This window comes from Equus asinus, chromosome 22 (genome assembly GCF_041296235.1).
Source record: "Equus asinus isolate D_3611 breed Donkey chromosome 22, EquAss-T2T_v2, whole genome shotgun sequence".
In the NCBI taxonomy this organism is placed as follows: Eukaryota; Metazoa; Chordata; class Mammalia; order Perissodactyla; family Equidae; genus Equus; species Equus asinus.
Window position 1 is genome coordinate 62,769,109 of NC_091811.1, and position 25,284 is coordinate 62,794,392.

General features: G+C 39.3%; 1 protein-coding gene and 1 pseudogene across 2 annotated transcripts in view; both read right to left on the minus strand.

The window, feature by feature from the left end:
* The window catches only part of TAFA2 (TAFA chemokine like family member 2), a 417,981-nt gene that overhangs the window by 308,676 nt on the left and 84,021 nt on the right, over window positions 1-25,284 (minus strand). The window lies entirely within an intron of this gene.
* LOC139041543 (tigger transposable element-derived protein 1-like) overlaps window positions 1-25,284 on the minus strand; it is a 47,154-nt pseudogene that overhangs the window by 17,232 nt on the left and 4,638 nt on the right.

Below are 25,284 nucleotides of genomic sequence, written 5' to 3' on the forward strand. Positions count from 1 at the left end.
AGGCTATTCATGTTAATATGGTCCAATCTACTCACTTTTTTCAGAAGAAGCTGCTCACAGAAAGTGTATCAAGTAGCATGCTAATGGCAAAGCCAATCCCTTAATCTCCCTGCATTAATTTTCTACTGCTGCCTTACAAATTACCAAAAACTTGGCAGCTCAAAACAATACCAATTTATTAGCTCCTACTTTGATAGGTCAGAAATCCAAGCACATGGACTCTGGTTTCACTGCTCAGGTCTCACAGGCTAAAATCAAGGTGGCAGCCAGGCTGAGTTCTCATCTGGAGCTCAGCTCCTCCTCCCAGGCCACGTAGGTGTCTCAGAATTCAGTCTCCAGCAGCTGAACAACCGTGGTCCGTAATTCCTCCTTGGCTATCAGCTGGAGGTTGCTCTCAGCTCCCAGAGGCCAGTCACATTCTTTGCCATGTGGCGCTCTCCCTCTTCAAAGCAAGCAACAGAGATTCTCCCTTGGGTCAAAAAAATTCCCACTCACTCTGAATTTCATTCTCCAAGAAGAGTGTAGTCCCTTTTAAAGATTCATCTGATGAGGTCAGGCTTACCAAAGATAATCTCCCTTTCCTATAGCCCCTTATATTCACAGTTGAGGCCCACATTTGAAGGGAGGGAATTATTTAAGGACGTACACCAGAGTGTAGAAATCTTCTGGGCCTTCTCAAAATTCTACCCTTCCTACTTATAATAGTTCTTTCCTATCACATAACCATGCACTAGATTGAATTAGCCCCGAGGCAGGAAGGGGAAGGAAAAGGTAGAAAAAGGAATAATAGACACACGGGGGGAGAATGTGTGCTACCGTTATGGCTTCTTTGATTTGCCACATATGTGAACTTTACAAAATTCTAAAATCTATGCATTATTCAATGTGGATCTATTAAATCTCTGAATTTCTCTGGCCTTCAGCTTCATAATTCATAAAACAATGGTTCCTACTTTGTATGACCATACATTCACACATCATATATTTTATTATAAACCGTACAAGGTGACAGAAGAGAAAAAAATGGTCTCAACTTAACTTTATCTTACTGTCCATGAAGAATAGTCTATACACCCGTTCAGGAGAAGGCAGCCTCCAAGGCTTTGACAAAAGCCCTATGTGCTCTGAGCTCTAAACCTCCCTCTAAGTATTACCGCTATTTACAGAATTATAATAATATCTTTGCAATTATTTAATCATTTTAACTTTTCAAGTTACCTTCACAATGATTGTCACGTTAATTTATAATCTAAAAAATTCATGTAATATAGGCAGAGCACGCGTTACTTTTCTCATTTCATGGGTGGAAACAAACCTGAGTCTAAGAAAGGTTAAAGGATTTTTCCTCAACAAGTTAGGAAGAGAAGCAAGAGGAGATTCCAATTTTCTCCTCTGGCCTGAGGCACTTCCTCTTCCACACTGCTGCCTGTCATCTTTATTAGTAAACAACTCTTCTTTTCAAAACTGTACAAACATCACATCTTGTTTCTCTCTCGTTGCACAGGGCATAGCACGTGGTCAGCGCTTGTTGAAGCTGTGTGCCAAACGTGGTTCCAGCCTGCGCTGCCAGGGCTGCCCCAACACAAGACACAGCCCTGCCTTCACAAAGCTCATCAAGCTCAGACATTATTTCCCAAGGAGAGTGATTTCTGACTCAGTCTCCAGGGAGCAACCAAATGCCTAAGCACACAGAGTCTTCTGATGTGGGCTATGAAATCAAGCAAAGACAGCAATTACATCATGTATCAAAATAATAACCAGTCACAAACTCACCACAGTAGAACATTTCAATTGAATTCCTAAGAATATCCAATATAATTTTAAAATATAACCTCTAAGAATAATCTGTGTCATTTACTTACGAAAAAGAACAGTTAACACATAACAGCAACTATGGGTCCGCCATGTTCTACAGTGATTCTTTTTTCCATTTAATCCGTGCAACAACCCTCTGAGAGTAGGTGCTATTATTATCCTCATTTTACAGATGAGAAAACTAAAGCAAAAGAAGAAACTTGCCTCAAATCATACACAGTAAGTGGTAGAGCTGAAATTTAAACTCTCACAATCTGGTTCCAGAATCGAGGCTCTTAACTAGTCGGCTCTGTTGCCTCAGTAAATATCTGTTGACTGTCTTCTAAATTCCAGGCACCAGGAATTTATTTTTTATGGTTTTTTTAATTAACGTAGATTATAAACAGGCACAGCTATCTGTTATGATCTGATATGACTATGATATGATCTGATCTGAATTGTCACTTTGGGTAGACAATGAACTGTTACGGTTTCTACAACTTTCCCAACGCCAGTGACCACTTCTTCCTTCTACCTTTCTGTTCTCAGAAGAGAGCTTGCAGGTGTAAAGGAGTTTCAGAAGGTAGAAAAATGCCTACTGGACACCCCCCAGTCAAAGTCCAATTAAACATTTCTCTGGGGTACATGCCAAAAACAGCAGGTTTTATCTTTTGAAATACGTATATCTTTTAATAATGCCTCTCTCCTCCCTACCATCAAAGCAACATACAATTAAATAAGGGTGAATTTTTGTTAATCTGAGTCTGAACAATATTTTTATAGCTGCAAATCCAAATCACAGTTGACTACAAAGACTTGTACATCATCTGCAAATAAAAATTTATTCTGCCATTAAGAACTTTGATTTGTCTCTCAAAATTTTAGCATAATACAGAGAAATATGTCCTATACGTTTTAAATATACTTTTTATGTAGCAATGGCCAGGAGATCGCAGAGGAACTAGTGTAGGAGTGTCTTTAGTGTACTGGAGTTTCAACAGATTTTCTCTGTCATGAAAATATCTAGAACATTTAAATTACATTAGTAGCCTTAGCATTTATGTGACTTTTTAAATTTTTATCATCTAATTTGAATTCTTCCCACACTGCTGTTACTTGGAGAATGTTTTATTCTCATTGTGTGTGTGCTTGAGTGTGTGCGTTTCAAAAGGTACGTACAAAAAGAGATGCATCAGTATTCCCAGGGTGTTTTTAAGCTGAACTCCAAATTCAAGAGATTTATGGCTTAAGTATGAGTACACAGTACATTTTCAAAAAGGCCAACCTTTCATCAAAATCTGTACTAAGTACGCAAAGAGACAAAATCATCTAGCAACGGCACTACATTTTTCTAATATTTTCTCTCACCTTTTTATATTTCTTTCCCTTCTACAATTTTTAAATACAAGTTTACCGGAAAGCTTTTCGAGGGCACAAAACCACTTCCCAATTATATGCTTAATACTTAAATACCTAACAGCTTACCTAATACTTGTTTAAATAATGAATCCAATTATGACAATCATTAGCATTTTTCCATTTGCTCTTCTCTAATTATCATAGTACAGTACAAAGGTAGAGACGTAACCCAAATGATCCAGAATAGAGCAGTGCATAGTCAGATCCAGAAGTGGGAAAGGCCTCTTGGCATATTTACCAATGCACAGTTGAAAATGTTTGCCAAAACCCGAGAGCAATGTTTGGACATGAATCTGCAATAATTTTTATGAGAGGAGAAATTCTGCTCCCAAAAAAAGGGAAAAAAGAGAATAGTCAAAGGCAAGTTTCTCCCACCAGTGGTTCACTTTCTTCTGTTGAATTTTTCCTTCCTAATTAGCAGGCCTCACGCTTAGCCCATCATAAACACTCATGCCTAGAGGTGAAGACTGGACAAAGAGGCAGCCGAGATGGCAGACATATGTCTCAATGACACAAGCTTGGAGAAACACTCTAAAACCCACCCAGGGAATTTATTTCGTTTTCTTTTACCCATAATCTGTAGAGTTGAGAAAACAAATCTCATGTTTAAAAAAAAAAAAGTGAGAGAGAAAAGTTATAGTCAAGACATGTTGACATCAATTAAAACATTTACTAAGGCTTTCCTGATTCCGTAGTTGTTCCCATGCCGCATGAACCAGAGGGTATACTCCAAATTCAGTTCTTCCGGTGATTTGAATTAAATGAATATCCAAGTCTCTTTCTTTCCTCAAAAAGAGAAATATAACCTGTTTGAAGTGCCTCAGAAGTAACTGCATTCATCACACATGACCTCAAGCTTTAGGATCCATAAGGAATTCCTCAGTTGCTGCTCCCACTTGGAACTAAAAAGTCCAAGTGTCATTGGTCTTGTCAGACCCCTCTTTCATCAGCCTTCTCCAAGACAAATCCCTCTTTGCCATCTGTTCAGGTCTCTGTGCCCCCAACTCCACAGCCAACGGGTGTGATCGCCCCACACCAGACTGAGAAGAAGCTGTCTTCTACTATCCCAGGCGACCCATCCCTAGATCCAGCCTCAGTCCCTCCAACGTCTATCATCAAAGAAACTATGATTTTTCTTCCTTTTACCAGATCTCGCTACCTCCATCAGCAGATTCTTTCACAAATAGTATATGCACACTTCCTGGAGGTAAGAGGAGGGATAATGGAAAAAGAGTCTTCTCTACCTTTCAACTAATTATTAAGAAGAAAAACACTGAAGTTTCTAGGCCCATTTCCTCAATTATTGGTCATACGATATATTAAGAATCATAAATAGGACTGGATTTCCCCAGGTGAAATAAGGAAACTAGCCAAAGTTAAAGTGAAAAGATACCTTAAATGAAAATTAAAGAATCTAAAACTTAGGTCTATTCTGAAGCTCAGTGCCCCTGTTTCTTCTTCAGATAAAAGAAGACTGTTCAATGTTATGTTTGTTACGTTACGTCACTTACTTTATGTTTTAACCTAGTCTCAGTGGACTGGGACAAATTAAGTCTGATTAACCATACTTCCAGGAGTATAACTTCTAGGTTGTATGGTCACCAGAGAAGCAAGAGCAGCAAAAGAAAGTCGACCGAGAAGGTGACCAACACAAATTAAACAAATAAACTCTCATGCTGGCACAAGATTTTACGAGTCTGAGAATTAAACATTGATTTGCCTTAGAAACTTCATTTGAATGTCTCCTTCTGTTCCTTCATTCCACATATTACTACGTGCCAAGCCCTGATGGAAAGACGGGGGATACAGTGCAGAGCAAGACAGGTGTGATCCATGATCTCACTGAGCTTATGTTTTATTAGAGTGACAGAAATTAAAATTACAACAGGTACCATACACCATATACGAAAATTAACTTAAAACTGATCAAAGGTCTAAAACCTAAGAGCTAAAACTATAAAACTCTTCGAAGAAAACATAGGGAGAAGTTTCATGATATTGCGTTTGGCAATTATTTCTTGGATATAATATCAAAAGCACAGGCAACAAAAGGAAAAATAGATCATTTAGACTTCCTCAAAATTAAAAACTTTTGTGCATCAAAGGACACTATCAACAGAGTAAAAAGGCAACTCATAGAATGGGAGAAAATATTTGCAAACCTTATATCTGATAAGGAATATATCCAGAATATATAAAGAACTCCAATAACTCAACAACAAAAAAACCCAAACAATGGATTAAAAAATGGGCCAAGGACCCAAATAGACCCTTCTCCAAAATAGATATACAAATTGACAATAAGCACACAAAAAGATCCTCAACATTACTAATTATTAGGGAAATGCAAATCAAAACTACAATGAGATATCACTTCACATCCATTAGCATGATTGTTAAAGAAAAAAAAAACCCACACAGAAAATAAGTGTTGGTGAGGAAGTGCAGAAATTAAAACCCTGTTCACTGCTGGTGGGAATATAAAATGGTGCAGCTACTATGGGAAACAGTATGGTGGTTCCTGAAAAATTAAACATGGAATTACCATATGATCCAGCAATTCCATTTCTGAGTACATACCCAAGAGCTTTGAAAGCAGAGACTTGAACAGATATCTACATACATACAGTCCATAGAAATGTTCTTCAGAGTAGGTAAAAGGCGAAAGTAGCCCAAGAGTCCATCAACAAACAAAGGATAAACAAAATGTGGAATAAACACATGCAATGGGATATTATTCAGCCTTTAAAAAGGAAAGCATTTCTGACTATGCTACAACACAGGTGAACCTTGAAAACATTATGCTAAGTGAAATAAGCCAGTCACAAAGTACTGTATGATTCCACTTATATAGGTACTTCGAGTAGTCAAACTCACAGAGACAGAAAGTAGAATGGTGGGTGCCAGAGATTGGGGGAAGAGAGGATTGGGAGTTATCGTTTAATGGGTACAGAGTTCCAGTTTGGCAAGATGAAAGAAGTTCTGGAGATGGATGGTGGTGATGATTGTACAATATGACTGTATTTAATGTCATGGAACTGTACAATTAAAAATGGTTAACATGGTAAATTTTATGTTATGCATAATTTACAACTTTAAAAAATAGCATATGATAATTTCAGATATTGAGAAGCACTATCAAGAAACATAATATGACAGAGTGACTGGAGAAAGGGGGAAGACAGCATTAGAATGAGTTAGAGTACTCAGAGGAGGCAACAATTTTCCGAGATCTCAATGACAAGAAAGAGTCAGAAAGGTGAGAGCTGAGGGGCAAGCATTCCAGGCAGAGAGAAGAGCGGTTGCAAAGTCCCGGAAGCAGGCCTGAGCCCTGCATTTGAAGAGCTGGAAAGAAGGCCCAGTAGAGTGAGTCCTAGGAATACTGATAAGCGGTGACCTACACAAGACAGGTAAGGCGTTTAGGAGAATTTTCTTCCAAGGTCACAGCGAAATCTTGGGAGATTTTGAAGCAAGGGAATTATGTGATCCAATTTGTTTATAAAAGATCACTTTGGCCGCTGTGTAGAAAATGAATCACAGGAGGGCAAGAATCAAAGCAGATCCATTAGGAGCTGTTACAACAGTACACAGTAGACACGGTGATCGCTTGGAATGGATGATGGCAGTAGAGATGGAGACAAATGAATATATTCAACATATGTTTTGAAGATAAAGCCAACAAATCTTGCTGATTTACCTACGGATAGGGTGATCATACATTCCCTGTTTGCCTGGGACAGAACTGATTTCTCTATTGTCCCAATGTCCTGTACAGTTAGTGTCTCTTTTACTCTCAACATTATCCCAGTTTGGACAATAAATCACATAGTCGCCCTAGCTGTGGGGAATAAAGGAAAAAGAAGAATCAAGAATGACTCTTCAGGGCCGGCCCTGCAGCACAGTGCTTAAGTGAAACATGCTGCACTTCGGCGGCCTGGGTTCATGGGTTCGGATCCCAGGCGCAGACCTACACCACTCACCAGCCATGCTGCGGCATACAAAGTAGAGGAAGACTGGAACACATGTGAGCTCAGGGCTAATCTTCCTCATACGAAAAAAAAAAAAAAGAATGACTCTTCAACTTGAGCAACTAGAAGTTGATAGTATTGATGTTTCAGACAGTCCATTAATAGTATCATTAAGGAAGGAAAGAACATAGTTCGAACTCCATATTCCATTTGTTTTATTCATGAGTCCTTTTTGTTCATGATCATTCAACAGTTCCATGTTCCTCTTTTCATCCCAATTCAGTAAATATGTACACATCTCAAAACTTTAATAGGGAAAAAAATAAGGCAAATTGAATTAGCCAGCTAAACAATAGTTCAAGTAACTGGCCAGAAAATTTAAAAAGAGCAATTTCCAGGAGGGAGCAGCATGTACAGGAGCACCTCTCATGGTGCCCCCAGTCCTTCTGCTCCAGCAAGGACAAAGATCCTGGATCTCTGGTCGGCCAAGGCTGTGGCAGAATGAGCTACACCTTGGAGCCAGGAGCCTGCAATGGGTCTATATCACTAAAGGAGTAGAAGGAAAGACTCTCAGGGAAAAGAGCCCTAAAGAGAGACTGCTTGCTCCACAGAAAATGGCATCGGCAGTGGGTTAGAAAACATGTCAAGAGTGAGGAACTCAAGGTCCGTAAGAATTCTCCCTCCGGAGGAGGATAGTGGCACAGGAATACCTTGCATGTAAATAATTAGAAGTGATGGAGAGAGCCTTGTGTAAAATTAGAAGTCAAAAAATACCTTTGGATATCTGGAAGTTATTTCCTAAGATACTCTCAAGGAATGTCAGATTTATTATTATTTTGCATTCCGAGAAAAAAAAAAAAAAGACTGATGTGGCCTGAAGAAACACCTGCTATCTATTCTTGTCAAAAAAAAAAAAAAAAAAACTCTTACAAATCACTGTTGCTTTTTCTTTCCCTTTACCCAAAAGAGAAGCAGTAGCAATAAAAAATCCTCTAAAGTTTTCTTCTTAAATCTGAAGTTCAACAGATTTCCTCAAGGCCAAAATAGGATTTCAAACCAACCCTAAGAACTGTTAAACCAAATTAACACCAAAGCTTAGCACTAGAACTATTCCCCTTTATTAATATCTGAAGGCCAGATGGCTATGATTAAATTCTCTTACTACAAAGTGAACAGATACACTTTTTAAAAAACTGGTTGATAATTGACTGGGGACCAACAGCCAATGTAATCTGAGTAAAGAAGCAAATAGAAAGATTAGTTGCTTCAAAGGGAATTGCTGCTCTTCACCTGCTACTCATAATTTCCAGGCTATTTTAAGCCTCAGTTTTGTGAACCATCTACCTACTATGATTTCCAGCATTACCCCAAATGGAAAAACCCTCACAGTGCTCAAGGACTCGATGCTGATTTTTTAATTTTGGTAATTGACTTTGTCAATTGATAGCCTTAGGTTGAGCCAAACAGGATATGAAGACCAGCAGGACTTAACTAAAGTCTAAATTCAGCTGTAACCTCATGGGGGGGTTGAAGTGGGGTAGCGGGGGCGGATATGAGTTCCTTTAGGTCAATTGAATCTACTCTGTATTCTTGTTAACCTGGTCCAGTCTTTTAAACATATATGGTTCACAGAAGCATCTAAATGATCTTTTAAAACCCCAGAGCAGACACAAGTAATTGCTAAAGAGTCACTGAAATCGAAGGTTAGGTGAAGTCCACTACATTTTCAGGTTTTTGAGATCAACAGCTGCAGATAATGTATTTGATTAGGCTTTTGCTTATGCAAATATCATTCATCTTGCCACCATCATTTGCTTTATTCCCTAAACAGAGTTCTTTAACCACAGATATTTCTACAGATCCAACAAACCTCCCTCATCGTTGCATCCTGTACTCTAAATTAAGCTGATGGCATTTAGATGTTATCTTTTATGAGTTATGTGCTACCTAAATATTATCAGTTCTCACAAGGCTGCCTGACTATTGTGCTCCAAACATACTGACGTGCAGGCCTTGCCGTGACTGCTCATTTCACTTCACATTACAGTCTCCCTTGGTTTCAGTTCACATTCAAATCTTAGCTTTTTCAGTGGATAAAATTTCAACACATTTCAAAATAGTCTCTAACCTCTTGTCCAGTAGAGTAAACTCTTGGGGACTTTATTCAAGAATTTCAATTAATGGACTGAATTGAAAGCTTTTTCTAGAAATAAGTGATGAGCTATAGGAAATTGGACTCTGAACAAAATCTCCTGGCATTTACACATCACAATCTAACACAAAATTTTCAAACTCCGCCACAAAGTTATCAAAATTGTACTGCAAAATCAAATGAAATAGAAAATAAAATATGTTTCTACTTCGGAAAATAGAAGCATACTTTTACAATTTGAAGAACAGTGAAGTTTCTAAACAAAACAGTTGGCATCACTGAGCAATCTGCTGATTTAGAAAAAGAAAGAGCGAGCTTGCCTCAAGCCCGTGTAAGACATTCTCCTTTGGCAATTGAGGAATAATTGGAAGCTGAAACGGAGCCACTATCAACCCTTGTGCTAGGGCCTCAAGGTCAACTGAAAAACTAGTCTATTCTCTACCTCTCTTCCACAATCATTTAAGTATTCCCTTTTCTTTCTTGTTGAACATGACAACTGTTTTTTCTAAAGAATAGTTAATCCCAATTGCAACCTTGATTTTCCAGGGAAAATATTCCCACTTAGATCAAGATGAATGAGCAAAAGTATCTCTTCTTTGGTTGTTTAGTCCTTTCCAGAAATCTGCCACTTTTGCTAAAACATAAATCCTTCAAAGGATACCCAGTTCAGGCCTAAAATTAGATTTCCAACAATTAAGACTGGATAACGCTGGCAAAGCTGGATTCTTCACTACATATATAGAGATATTTATGCCGATTCTCCATTGTTCTGCCACTTTCAGGAAATGTGAAGAAATGATTTGAATATTCACACACATAATATAGCAAACTTAAACAGGCATTATTAAATGCTTAATTTGTGCCAAACATTTCGCAAGGTGCAGATACATCCCATTCTGATCTCAGGTGCCAACACAAAGGCTTGGCTTGAAGTCCCAGTGCAAAGTGTACACTTCTCATCCGAGTTCTCGGCATCTATTCCAGTCCACAGGGATTTTTTTCTTTTTCTAAGCAACATAGCATTTATGTCTATATTTCTCATTTTAATTCAAGGCAGTGAATGTCCATCTGACATTAAGTAACATCACCACAGAGCTTGGCACCTGCCTAGCATACAGTAGATGCATGCTAAATATTTAACATTTGTATATACTTTAACATAATGCATATACTTACATAAGCATATGGAAACCCAATATGTAATGTCTCTCCAGAGACAGGCCTTACATTTTTATGCGTGTACTCTGCAATCTTCCTATCACTCGGGGGTGGCAAAGAGGGGGATCACCAACCTGCCGTGAAGAACTGATAGAGGAACTGGTCGGCTACCCAGGAACTTGGATCTCATACAGCTATTTGCCACCTTTTCTCAATACTCACATCTCCCATGAGAGCATTTGAAGGTCCCAAATTAACAGCCACACCCAGCAGATCCCAGTCCATATATATTCATTCAGTGATTTGTCAAATTGAAGGCGAAGGGCAAGTTCAGTCACACTGCTGTCCCATAACTGTCCCACACCTGCTCCAGGAAAGAGACCTTGAAGCACCTCCTGAAGAGTGGCTCTCAAGTGCTTTTAACAAGTTTCCAAAGAAGAGTGAAGCATTCTAATGACTGTCAACAGAGCACCAAGTTGAGTGACATATTGTTTTCAGCTGATCATTATCTGCTGCGATACTGGGCAGCAACACTGAATCCTTCAAACACATAAAATTATTTTTAAAAGGATAATAATACCCACTGCTACATCTTACCTATTGGCATCTATGCCCACATACATACTCTGCTTTCCTTCTTGATAACATGGAACCGTCTGTGCTCCCAGCTAAGATCAACCCTCTGTGCACCAGATCCCACCCCCTCACACCTACTCAGGAACATCAATCCAGTCCTCCTCCCCTCACTCTTACAGCAGCATATTGCCCCTCTACTAGATCACTATCATAGACTCACACACATGTTGTGATTTCTCCCATTTTATAAAAAATAAAATAACCTTCTTGACCCATTCTCCAGTACCTTCATCTCCTGTCATCTCGTTTCTCTCCAACCCCTTAGAGCAAACCCCCTTAAAGAGGTTGTTTAAACTCCTGTCTCCATGTGTAGCCTCTCGTTCTCTCCAATAAGGCTTTCATTCCCTCCAAACTTCTCCTATCAAGGTCACAAATGCCCCTCCTCCTTGATAAATTTCATGGTCAGTTTTTAGTCCTCCTATCACCTGACACAAATAATCAGCCCGATTTCCTTGAAATATTTTCCTCACTTACTTCCAGAGCACCACACTCAGCTGGTTTTCCTTTCCACTCCTTCTCAGCCTCCTTTACTGATTCCTGCTCAACTTCTGACTTCTAATATCCCAATGTCTAGAACAGGTCCTGGAAACTAGTAGACATCCAACATATATCTCTTGAAGGAATCAATCAATCAATCAGTCAAGCTCATTAACAAATGTATTGAAAACCTACTACAGTAGGTTAGGAGATGGCTGCAAGGTCAATACATTTTTCTATCAAGGGAGAAAAGGCATAATGTTTAAATTCCCTTAGACAGTTTCAGAGACACGAGCCCCTCAAATCATCTCCCTCCAAATCCCATATAATTTTTAAGACCATTATAATTAAATGAATAACTACCATTTACTCTTGGTCAGACATTAGTTTTCAGTCAAATTTACACATCAATAGAGATTTTCTTCACAATATGAAAACTTTACAGTCCATTCATATCTCCCTATAATCAATATGTCCAGTATATTTATGGATATTTTATAAGACTCAGTATACAACTTTTATTATTTTAGACTATTACAAAGGGCTTGGCTGTTATATGCTTGCATTTATAATGCGTTATTGCTACATCACTGATTTATTCGATTTTCTGTCATTGGTTAGGAGCACCACCTTCAAAAACATTGTTCCTAGGGGAAAATATTATCTGCTTTATAGAACCATTTTCAGGAATGCATTGTGATGGAAAGCAATGACTGAATGCATTTATATGTTTTTAACATAAGCCACTCTTGTGTGCATGTTGTGGGTTTATCAAGGTAGCATTAATGATGGAAATGAAGATTTCAAATATGTGTGATTAGAATGATAAACGTTTAATGGTAAGACACAGCGATGACAAAAATAGATTGTACATTGGCATTGCTAGAGTTTTTTTTAACTAATAAAATTCACACATTCAAATGAATTTTGGCTTCAAAGTTGTTATGTATCTTAAAAGCAAGGAATCAACAAGACCCTCTAGAGAGTCTAAATTTTGGCTGTAAAGATAATAACTGGTAGAACTTATACATTCAAATAGGTGTTGTTCTCCTCAAAGTGATAACCCTGCAAAGCTGCACCTTATTCCAATGATGGTGCCATATACTCAGAACATTTTTGGAATTCCACCTTTGAAAATATCAGCAAAGCACACATCACACTCTTTTGATTGTTCTCAGACGGCCACATGTTCATACTTTGAGGGTGGAATTTTTTTTTTAAAGAACCAAAATTATTTGGTGACAAGTCCAATAAATCAGCTGAATGATAAAATTGAGTAATATTATCTTGAATCTAAAACAAGATTTAACTACAAAATAAAAAGGCAGATGTCCTTGTAAAGATAGTAAATTTGCTCTGAAGGTGAGTCTGAAAGAGCAGGAGATGCTAACATGTATTAGGCAATTGCAGCAGGATTAAAATGTGTGCAGTCTCCAGGGGGGAACACTTTAAAAGATATCACTCACTTTGATGTACATTCAGGAACTTCTGTGTTTTAAAAATTCCTTCCTGTGGACGTTTGTAAATTTAGACACCTAGGAGCCAAGCTTTTTCATCCTTCTCAGGGTTATGTCTCCCAACTTTAAAAATATCTGTATCATTGACTGAGGTAGCTCTTGGCTTTATTAAGAAAGAATTTTACAAATAAATTAGTTTATCTTTTAAAATTTCAAGTGGATACATAAGGAAAAACAGAACAAATGTAAACTTTAATTTTACCCCCAAATTATCTAATATATTCATTTGTTTATTTACTTTGGCTAACATTGAATGCTTACTCTCTTCCAGATACTGTTCTAAATGCATTGACTATATTAATTCATTTCATCTTTCCTAGAACCGTTTAAAATACATTCTATTATTAGCTTCACTTTAAAAATGAAGAAACTGTAATCAGATATTAAGAAATCACCAAAAATCACATAGTTCAAAAGAGATTGAGCCAGGAAGGGATCACAGGCAGTTCACTCCAGAGCCTGTGCTCTGAACACAGTGCTATATTGCTCAGAATATCAGCCAAATTATCACCACAAATTAGGAAAATGTATATTTCAAAGGTAATAAAATTTGCAGGAATGAGGAAAAATAACAAGACATCCGCCATTGACAAGTTCTTCTTAAGTGCCCAGTTTTCCAAATGCTAAGGATGTTTGTAATAGTATCCTTATACCAGCTTCCCTTACCCCAGATCCCAGGCCCCAGACCTCATGGATAAAGCCTTGCTAAGGCATCTGAGTGATGTAGAAAACTATCCTACATCATGATACATCCAACCACGAGAGCATCGTCAGCATGATATTATGGGAGTAGGAAACGCAAGGTGTTTAAGTGTCAGTCACTCTGCTCAGCACTGAGGCCGCACCTGAGAGAAGGGATATAATTGCCACCCGGCTGGAGTTAACATCTGGAGGGAAGACAGTCAAGAAACAAGTAAACAAATTAAATAAATGAGTGTTATTTGAGTTATGAGGGAAATTACATGGCACTGTGGTAGAGAATAAAGGCACGGTTAGGAAAAGTCTAGAAGATCACAGTCAGGCCCAACACACTGAAACCCTGTAAGGTCAGATGGCACAGCAGAGAATAAAATGTCAAAATGCCACAGCAAGACATCATGAACCAGTATCCATATCTGAGCGGCACAGCTCAAATGAAATTCTTTTAATAAGGCAGACCCCACGAGTTGATATGCCCCACTCTCACACTAGCCTAAAAAGGACTGAAAGGCAAAAGTCCCTCTTACCTGAAGGGTCCTTCACAGCAGAATCTACTAAACTTGGGGCGGACACAGGAGGTGGCAGGGATCTGCCTCCGTCCTCAACATTCATTGTATTGTTAAACTCACGTGCATCCTTGCATTGCTTATTTTCTGATTCACAGCAGTACAAAAGAAAACTAACATTGCTCAAAGATGAAGAATCCTTTTTTGACAGTCTCAAGTTTGAACCAGTCTTTGTGAACTGGCCTACTCCAGAAAACCTCTCTGAGGAGCTGATATTTAGACTGAAATCTAAAAGATGAGAAGGAGCCGGTTACACAAAGCTCCAAGAAAAAGAGCACTACAGATCTGGTTCACAGAGCAAACTTCTACAAAGACTAATATTAGGAAAACACCTCTCTGTATTGCCATATCTTTCTTCATACCTTTTTACTTGACCATTTCCCACTACGGTGACACCAGCATCCTGTGAGAAGATGTGGAAGCCATTACCCGAGAAGGAGAGTGGTGACTTTGGGTTCTCTTATTGGGGGATCTTATCCGCTGGGGGGCTCTTAATATCTTTAAGCACAGCCCAATGCCCCAGATGCAGCCGGGGACTCCTATCTTGACGCCAAAGATGTTGCTTAGATGGAGACATGCTGTTTCAAAAGTCAAGCATTCACACATGGCTGATAATACAAATACTAAAATCACATAAGTACTACAGAAAAAACAGGACGGGGGAAGGAGCTCTGCTCTAACTATACCTGAATCAAGAGCACACCGATTATAAAAAGAAAAAAAGAAAGCTAAGATAAAAAGACATGTAGCATATTACAATGTGATCCTATTCATAAATAAGGAAACACAAAATATTAACTGAAAAGCCAGGGGAATGAAATTTATTAAAAAAAGGTTTACTAAATTGGGTATCCAGGATTATAAATCCCAATTACAACCGAGTCTCCTTTTTATACATATTCCCAAAAGAAGGCAAACGGTCAGATTTTGCCTTTAAATTATTTTTAATGAAAATATTTCTAAAGTGTACAACGCAATTTCCAATATTTCAATAATGATAACTCAGTGTTACAAATGAAGCCACATCTGCCGGTGGAGCTAGTGTTGAAACACAGGCACAAATGGCTTAGCTCGTCACTCACAGGCAGTGTGCAAACCGGTCCCCAGGCTGCCAAGCTGTGCCGATTGCCAGGCCTCCCGGATGTCACACGGACTCGCTCAGGGGACGCTGAGCAGGAGGTACACGGGCCTGAAGTCACACAGCCCGGGCACCAGGTTGCAGTGCTGTTCCATGGCTTCTGCATGTCTCTCTCTCTGACTCCACCATCAGTACGTCTGCTGGCGTTTACTGCCCCCTCTCTATTTCCAAGCTTTGTCGTCAGCACTTGCTGTTTCCAATCTCCTCTCTTCTTTCCCTTTCTTCACTGATTTCTCAAAAGCATTTCTTGAGTAAGAATTATGTCTGAAGCACTGTATTAGGCACCAAGTGAATAAAACAGACATGATCGCTGACTGCAAAGCGCTTACAATGCACAAGGGAGAGACAGGTTAAGCAAACGAATAGATCCATCCTCACGATGTGCGGTCATACAATGCTGTCAGGGAAAGAACACAAGAGGAGTTCATTGAGACGTAGGCCCAGAAGGCCTTTCTGAGGAAGTGATCATCAAACCAAGGCCTAAAGGATAAGTAGGAGAGAGCTAGGGAAAAAAAGGGAGAGAAGACATTCAAGGAATAAGGCGCAATGTGGGCAGAGGCCTAAGAACACTGAGAGCTCAGCACAGGTGGGGAATGGAGAGAAGACCAGCCAATGGCAAAGGGGAAACCGGCCTATGATGAGGTAGAGAAAGAAGTAGGAGCCAGATCATGGCTCATAGGTCCTGGTAAAGATTTCTAGCACAAGGCCTGGCCAATGAATTTTACTGACATGATCTGCTTGATTGTATTTTAAATGATTGCTCTGTCTGTTCCATGGGAAAGAACTACAAAGAAAGCAAGAGTGGAAGATATGAGCTAATTACAGGGGCATTGCAGTGGTCCAGGGGGACTCATTTCTTTTCAGCGACTTTCTTCTATCTCCTCCAGTCACTTATATCCTGCTCTGATTTTTCATGGAAAAGCTTGACTTATTAGAGACATCAGGATCCCTCAAGAGTGCCTTCTTGTCTTCTTTGTGGCAGATCGAATAATCAGTGTAATATTTGGAATCATCCGATATCAGCTGTGTTTACCGTTCTCGGAAGCTGCTTTGTCATTAAAGCTTAAAGATATTTTAAGCTTGTGAAGTTGATCTCAAAATAACTAAAGTCTTTACATTCTCTTGTATTACAAGGAGCTATTTCCTTGAATTCTATTGGATGAATGTACACACATCCACACACCTATATATCCACACGCACACACACACACTTTTTCTAAATAACAACAGTTTACTATTTTGAAAGTGAAAACATTTTTGCCAAAATTTGATTTCAGTTATGAATTGTGTTGCCTTAACATTTTATCACAGGGACCCTTAACTTGAAGTCCACAAACCACTAAGGAGAGACCTTGAATTAACTCCCTGAGATAACATGCAAATACTTAGATCCATTTGTGCCCAGAGATTTTCCTGCAGAAGTGTAAAACACTCATCGACTTTTCAGTAGGATTCAAGAGTGAGTGACTGAGGTTAACCTACCTGTGCCTAGCAAGACTTCCCATCATCCCCATGGACACACGACTGAGGCCTGGCCAATGAGAGTCTTCTCTGGCACTGACAAATGAACGTGAAGAGAAAGAAGCTGTTTTTCCACTGGAGTTGCTAAGCTTGGGCTGCAATGGCTCTTCCCTGCCATATGGAAAAATCCTTCCAAAATAGAACAAATATGTAAAGAAATAGAAACAAGGGTAAAAAAATAAGCAGAGATAGATTTTTGCCATCATTGAGTCCCTGGTTCTACTCATTAAGGCCCTAGTTCTTGCATCTCTTGCTCCAATTCTGGGATCTACCCCACTATATTCTTCCAAGCTATTTGAGCTGATCAATTCTTTTTAAGGTAGTTTGAGCTGGAGTTCTGGCACTTACAACAGATTTAGTTCTGGCTTATAAAATAACCCCCAAAAGCTTAAGAATCATCTCTTCAATGTAATGATCTGATATCAGAATCCATTAGAGACTTAATGATATTAAAATTGATATTGAACCAAAATACAAATTCACATTTGACCAGTTAACATTGAGAGAGATTACTATGACTTAGAGACCTATATACATTTTACTGGATTTAATTCTAGTGGCAGAAATTAAAGCCTAATTAGACACCTGTGGGAAGCTCATTAAATTATATTTACACATTAAATGTTTGCTTAATACCTCTAATAAACCATAAGATCACTTGAGGTTACAAAGCAGATGGCGTATTTTAGATAAATTTAAAGGAATTAGGCAGCTCACATAAAATTCTTTAATCCAGTACATGGCATAAAAGACTCTAAAAATTCCATGATAGAAAAGGATCTGTGGGTCTTTTCAATTTGATCCTAGTGGTAATGATGATATAAGGAGCAAAAACTGGTAAATCACAAAATATAGAAACACTCTGCCTAATCAATAGTGTAAGTCTCTAGAACATCCTCCAAATCAATAAGATATATAATAATGACAAGAAGCACCTAAGAGTAAATGAAAAAAAACGTGAATTGTAACACAGCCCAGAACCATTATCTCAACTATATTAAAAGTGCATTTAACACAAGAATGTGATCAGTCTTCTTAACTTCGGTAGCACCGGCAATAAATAAAATTTATCTTTCCTTCTTCATATTAGAGAGCCATAACATTCCAGAAACCTCACAAAACTACAAAACAATTAGTTCTGAGACTCTTAGACCACCCCAGCTCTTTACTACAGGCTCACACCTACAGGCTTTTAGCAGTATCTGGAGCATTCAAAGTATATAACTACTGAGTTCAATGACAAGATATTGTCTGAGATGTGCATTACCAGTTTAATTTTCAATGACAGAAATAACAAGGTACTGAAACCTCATTGAGAATGAGGTGTTTTAGATTAACAAATTTCACAAAACAGCCAAGGAGCCAAGTAATATATTGAGAGGCAGCAAGGTGCCAGGCCCTTGCCGGCTGCACTTTACACAGATGATGTCATCCCAGCCTCACAGCAGCCCTGCAGGGTGGGAAGCTTCACCCCTGCTTTATAGATAAGAAAGGTAAGAAAAACAAAGCTCACAGCAAAAGTCACCTGCCCCCAAGACTTCAGCGTAAGAGGTGACTCCAGAAAGTAAATCCACTCTAGTGCCAAGCCCCACATTTTCATCTTACCATGCTGCCTCCTCTTAGCTACAATTTTTTTTTATTTAAATCATGTTTAGTCAATAAATGGTCATAAAATGAGAGGGAATTTTAGAATTCCTTTTAAACTAGAAAATATTGAACATAATTTCTTAGTGGCTCAGAAATAATCATCAGTATGGAGGGTTTTTTTTCATTTTCCTTTTTCACCCCTCCACATCAAGCTTTTGATCATTCCACTTGCTGTCGCTGTGTTTTCTCTGTGTCACACACGCTGCCTCTTCATAATAGTAGCTTTCCACACACACACACTTTCAAGTTTGCTCCTCCAATCTGTTTTGGATGAGGAAATAAGATGACCACGCTGTTTAAGAACTATAAGTTTATTAAGAGTCATTAAAACTCTAGAAGAACCCAGAAAGTCAATTCCGTGTCTTCCCAATAAAGTCTTTGAAACCACCATTTCAGAGGCCTCCACGGTTTACTTCCTTACTTCTAGTAAAAGTTATATCCTAAAAGATTGACGTTTCAGAAAGCAGGATTGGAGACGGAAATCACCTCCAAATACATGAACTGTGGCTGCAATTACACATTTATACAGTCTGGTCTGGGATTGCTACAAACAAGATGACTTCTAAACACAGACTCTAGCAACAATTCGTGGAATAGATCGTATTTTCGATCCTTTACTCACCCATTAGCAGCACTTTAAAATACTATTTGTTCTAGCCCATATCATACTCTTATCCTATCCAGCCTTCTTAAACAAACAGTGTGCCCCTCCCTATAACAATGAGTGCCACCATTTGTCGTGCACATCCGGAATGCCAACCCCATGCTAAGCATTCTGTGTGCAGGGACTCACTAATTCTCATAACCAAGCAGGTCTTCTGGTAGTGGCTGCACACATTATGCCCTTCAAACTCCGGGGTGCCAGTCACAGAGACTACAATACGGATGACGCTCCTTGGGGATGGGCAATGCCCAACTCATGCAGTGACCTAAAGGTAAGTACTATTTTGATCCCCGTATCACAGAAACTGAGCAAAATGAGGCTTAGAAAGTTATGTAAATGGTACAGCTACATCAGAAAAAGAGGTCTTAATCACTATGATGAGCTGCATCCTGTAGTTTCCTACAGAATACTGTTTAATTGGGAAACTTTAAGACTTACCTTTTACGGGCTGAATATTTATGTCTCCCCAAAATTCATATGTTGAAATCCTAACCCCCAACATGATGGTATTAGGAGGTGGGGCCTTTAAGAAGTAATTAGGACACGAAGGTGGAGCCCTCATGAATGGGATTAGTGCCCGTTTAAGAAAAAACACAGTACTTGCCCTCTCTCTGCTGTCTGCCATGTGAGGATATCACCAGAAGACTGAACCAGAAGAAAAATCTTTACCAAGAATTGGACCACGCTGGCAACCTGATCCTAGATTTCCAGGCTCCAGAACTGTGAGATGTAAGCGTCTGTTGTTGAAGCCAGGAGGTCTACGGCATTTTGTTACGGCAGCCCAGACGGACTAGCCAACACCCATACACTCAGACAGTCAGATAAATATGCACAAACACTCACAACACAGAAATGGCCTGGGTTAGTAGCAGATTATCCAACAACAATGGGGAATCAGAGTCTGTTTTTCAGGAGTGCTCCAGAATAAACCAAGACCCAGGAAAGTCCTAAGGACTCTAAGAGACTCTCAAACATAAGAGTAGCTGGAGGGGCCAGCACTTCACAGACTAGGTTCCTTTACCAATAACCCCTGATCACCTAGGTCCCCAAGAGCCAATACATACTTGACTAGTGGACTTGACCCTCAGAGTGCCACGGCTGACACCAAATTCTTAGAATATCTCCTAAATAAGTCTAAAAGTGCAAAGAACTGACACATCTCTGACCCATAATGCTTATCATGAATTTGCACCTACATTGAAGGTATTTTGCATTTACCTGGAGATGTACACTTGTCATACAATACTTGGTTATCGAATTTCCTTAGATAGAGAGTTAGTTCTTCCATAAGCCCAGACATGGCTCTTATCCTGAAAGACAAAGCACTGTAGAGGACAAGCAGGTCCCCAAAGAGATCTGCAGCTAATGGACTGCAGGACCCCAGGTGAGCACCTACAGGACAATCCACAGAGGACATGGACCATCACCACCCTGCGCAGAAAGTGGTACTTCAACACAGTGAGGATGGACCATCTCTGGAGTCTGTTTGCGTGCCCATTCATCATTCTCATTTTTCATTAAATATTTATTGAGTACCTACTCTAGGTCTAATACTAAGTTTATCATTAGACAATGGTATACTGAAATGAATAAGGAACAGTCCCTGTTCACAAGGAACTCACAGTCAGGAAGGAGGAAAATATAAAAATAAATTCTAAAACACATAGCGGTGCTAACAAAATATGGACAAAGCACTGAGAGAGCACTCAGCTCTGCCTGTAGGTAATACAGGAGGCTGGGAAAAGATCATAGGAAAAAAAGCAACATTCCAAATGGGTAGTGAAGGACAAGTAGAAGTTTGCCTGGTTAAGAAGCTGAGGTAGGGCTGGTGGGCACAAACTTCTTCTTGCTGTATAATTAACTGTAAATGTGTAAGAGGAACATTTTCTTCCTACTGTCATCATACTGTGCTTTGTCCTCCCTTGATTACATTTTCATTGAGTTTAAAGGAGGTAATCAGGGGGCTGGCCCCGTGGCCGAGTGGTTAAGTTCACATGCTCCGCTGCAGGCGGCCCAGTGTTTCGTTGGTTCAAATCCTGGGCACGGACATGGCACTGCTCATCAAACCACGCTGAGGCAGCATCCCACATGCCACAACTAGAAGGACCCAGAATGATGAATATACAAATATGTACCGGGAGGCTTTGGGGAGAAAAAGGAAAAAAATAAAATCTTTAAAATAAATAAATAAAGGAGGTAATCAGGGGAGATTCACTAGGTTGCTGTTTGGATTAAAATGGAATGGGCTGGATTCAGGTAGAAACTACTACTACATTAAAAATATTTTCCTAGGGGGCCAGCCAGGTGGCATAGTGGTTGGGTTTGCTCACTCCACTTCAGCAGCCTGAGGTTCACAGGTTTGGATCCTGAGTGCTGACCTATGGACTGCTCATCAAGCCATGCTGTGGTGGAGTCCCACATACAAAACAGACGAAGATTAGCATAGAGTTTAGCTCAGGGACAGTCTTCCACAAATAGAGGAAGATTGGTAACAGATGTTAGCCCAGGGACAATCTTTCTCATCAAAAAAAAATCAGCCAAAGTATCTTGACTTTTCAACAATTCATGTTGCAAAAACATGAGACGCTTTTCACTAAAAAGTATAACTTAAAGGTCACAATTAAACATCATCATTTATTAAAATTAAGTTAATACTCCCTGAAAATTAGATTACTCTCCCCAGTGTGTATTTAAATTGGCAGCTGGTGACTGATACAACCTGTCCCATATTGTTACGCCACAGCAACATGGAAGCCATCACACAGAGGTACAACTATTGCTGAGATGCTGGTCCCTGAGATCTTGTCCAGTAAACACCAAGAGACAAGCTACCTACTAAACTACAGCGTCAGAACAGTTCTAAATTAGCATGTCTTTGGGAAACTCCAGAGCTACCTGCAAAACCTAAACTATTCCTTTATTATAGAACACTAATGTACCCTGGACCCAACTGCCTCATCAGCTTAAAGCGAGATAAAGATTATCAAATATATTGTGGTAGAAATAAGCTAAGCTAGCAACTCACGATATTTAGGTAAACCTGTAGCTATCACGTTTGATCTTCATACATTTCATTACAGAAGGCTCTGGGGCTGTCCCTTCCTGAGTATAGCGGCTCCATCATCTTTTCATCTGTCTTATCAACAGTCTACTCCAGTCCATCCAACGAGGAGAGAAACTACCCAATTCCTACATCGCCCATTTGTATTCTGGACAGTACGAGAGCCTTGATTTCTCTTTCCACAGCACATGTTTATGCGTTTGCAACCTCTAGCCCTGTCGACAAGAGATGCATAAATTCAATTATATGATTTCCACTCATCTGATCAGAGCTCATACTCGGAATGGTTGAAGAAAGGTATCTCTCAGCACCACCATCTCACACTCATTACAGCTGGAATCAGAAGCATCAACCCAGAGGAAGCATTGACCAAAATGTTTGCCATTCATTCAGAAATGCTGCTTGTCCAGCACAGCTGGCATTCACCTTACTAAAAGAAACACCTTCTCAGAATCTGTAAGATCTGCTGTCTGTCTCGCTGGACACTTCCATTTCTGATCTCATCCTAACGTCAAAGTCACACACTTACCCCATCAGAACCTAGCAGCAATGGTCCGTTATTGTCCAGTCCAATACATGGAGGATATCTTCAAATTAAGACAGAAACTAGAGGTGTGCGGGATGGCTCTTTACAGACTACATGTTTCCTCGTAAACTCCTGGGAGCTGGTGGGACAGGATGGTATGCGCTGATGGGAAATGATACAAACGACAAATGAGCAATGTCTAATTATTCCATGGCTGCTCAGACTCGGAGACAAAAGCAAGACAACTGAGAGTTAGGGATGGAACTCCATCCCCCTCAAACCCTATTGAGCCTGTGTACCGCAGTACATATTAATGCAACTTCAGGCCCTATTTTCAGACCTCTGCAATCCACGGGCATAAATCATTCCTGCGCTACAAGGCACCTTGGAGTTAGCAATGCCAAGTTTAACATTTTGCAGGCTCTTACAAACAATATAATTGAAAGCAAGTGATATTTGAAATGAATAGTGATAACTTTGATAGAATAAAATTAGCCTAAAAATAGATTGTTTGAGAGAATTTACTAAGTAATAATTAAAAGAAAAAGTGACAAACGTGCCACTTAGCTAATTCTATCTTCACAATAGCTTTCACAGTTGAATTCAGAATGCTGTTCTTCTGTGAAAAATGCTAATGAAACAGCGTTGTTTTCTTTTTGCATAATACTGATTAATCCTCAGTGATTTTAGCCAAGAGGGTTCTCTCTGAATTGAACATCTGATTAAAGAAGAAAGACACAGCCCAACTAAAGGCACAAGTTGGTCAAAGTGTTACTTTTTATAAGTCTGTGGACATTGATGGGGAAATAATTAAAAAGAACATTTTCTCCCAACTCAAATCCTCTCCCCAAAGGTAGGAGAGAAAAAAATCACTTTTGTTTTTGAAGAAATACTAAAGCCGAATGTAATGTGCATCACAGGCCATCCACTAAGAGATCGCAGAGATGGAAGGAAATCTCATCCTTTCATAGAGCCAAGCAGACACAAATCATTACATACATATTTTCAAGGTAAACAATAACTCTGCTCAAGTAAGAGCTCATGACAGCACCATTTGTCACATAGTTCATCCTAAATTTACCTGGTACTTGGGCTGACCATTTGTGTTAGGTAATTGGCTTTATCCAGAGGAGAAACAAACTTCTCATATCTATGACAGGAGGTAGTTTTGCAACTTAGTGCAAGGCTCCCACCAAGGTTAGGCCCCTCCCCTCCCACAAGCCCTGGGAGATGGGGATGGGGTTGGGGGGCTGCGGTGCGATATCTTCCTTGATGTTTCCATTTCAAAGAGATAACTCCCAGGTCCTGAGGAAGATATTCCCACGTGATAAAGCTGAGGAAAGGCCGATCCAGTTTTCAGAAGGATTTATATACATTTCAAAGAGAGGAGAAAGTACCTACAATTACAAGTTTGCTAAAGTAAATGTTCTAAGAAAAGGAAGGGAGGAAAAGTCTCTTCCCTTATTTTCAACAGGGAGAATTAAGCCTCTGAATTTGTGTTTGTCCTTACCCCACACAGGTTCACTGTGATCACCATAATGCAAACTCCTTCACAGAAGATATGTAACCACTGCAACTCCCCAGAAGAGAAAATCAAAAACCAAAAGAGCAAAACAAAAATGGTTTCTAAACCATTAAATCAACACAAATTAATATGTCATGCCAAACCACATGCATTATGGACTGCAATGATTACTGATAATTACTTCACCAAGGGAAAAGCCAATTCTTAATAACCCTTTGTTTCCCTGCCCATTTCTGACAGGGATGATGACTTCATTCTCAATTTGTTCAGAAGTAAATTTATCATGATAAACAAAGGGAAATATTTTTGTTCCCCTGGATGAGATTATCTATACAATCATTTGCCATTAAAAATGTATTATACTGAGTACAAAAGGCAGTTTTGCATTCATCTAAATAATGCATGTTACCCTACAAAAGACAAAGAGTATAGCAGAGCCAAGTTAAATGAGTCAACTTACCAAAATTCCCAAGCAGTCCCATAGTTAGAACATATATTGGGCTGATGATGCATCCTAGATGCGTAGTTCAAACTCTTTAATGAACTTTCCACCTGTGTATGGTTATTTTCCACTAAGTGCTCTTATAAAGCAGCATCTAATGTTAGCATTAAGAAGGATGTGTAACACCAATCAATAGCCAAATAAAACAAAACCACCAGAAGTCAGAAGGGGATAATGCAGAGAGTAATGCTTTCTGATGAGACCTTTAGAGGGCAACATCAAAAGGAATCATCCAGAGGCTGTTGCCATTAGTAGATCCCGTGCAACACTGACGAAGTTGCTAGCACAGCTCCTATTTAATGAAAAATAGGCAC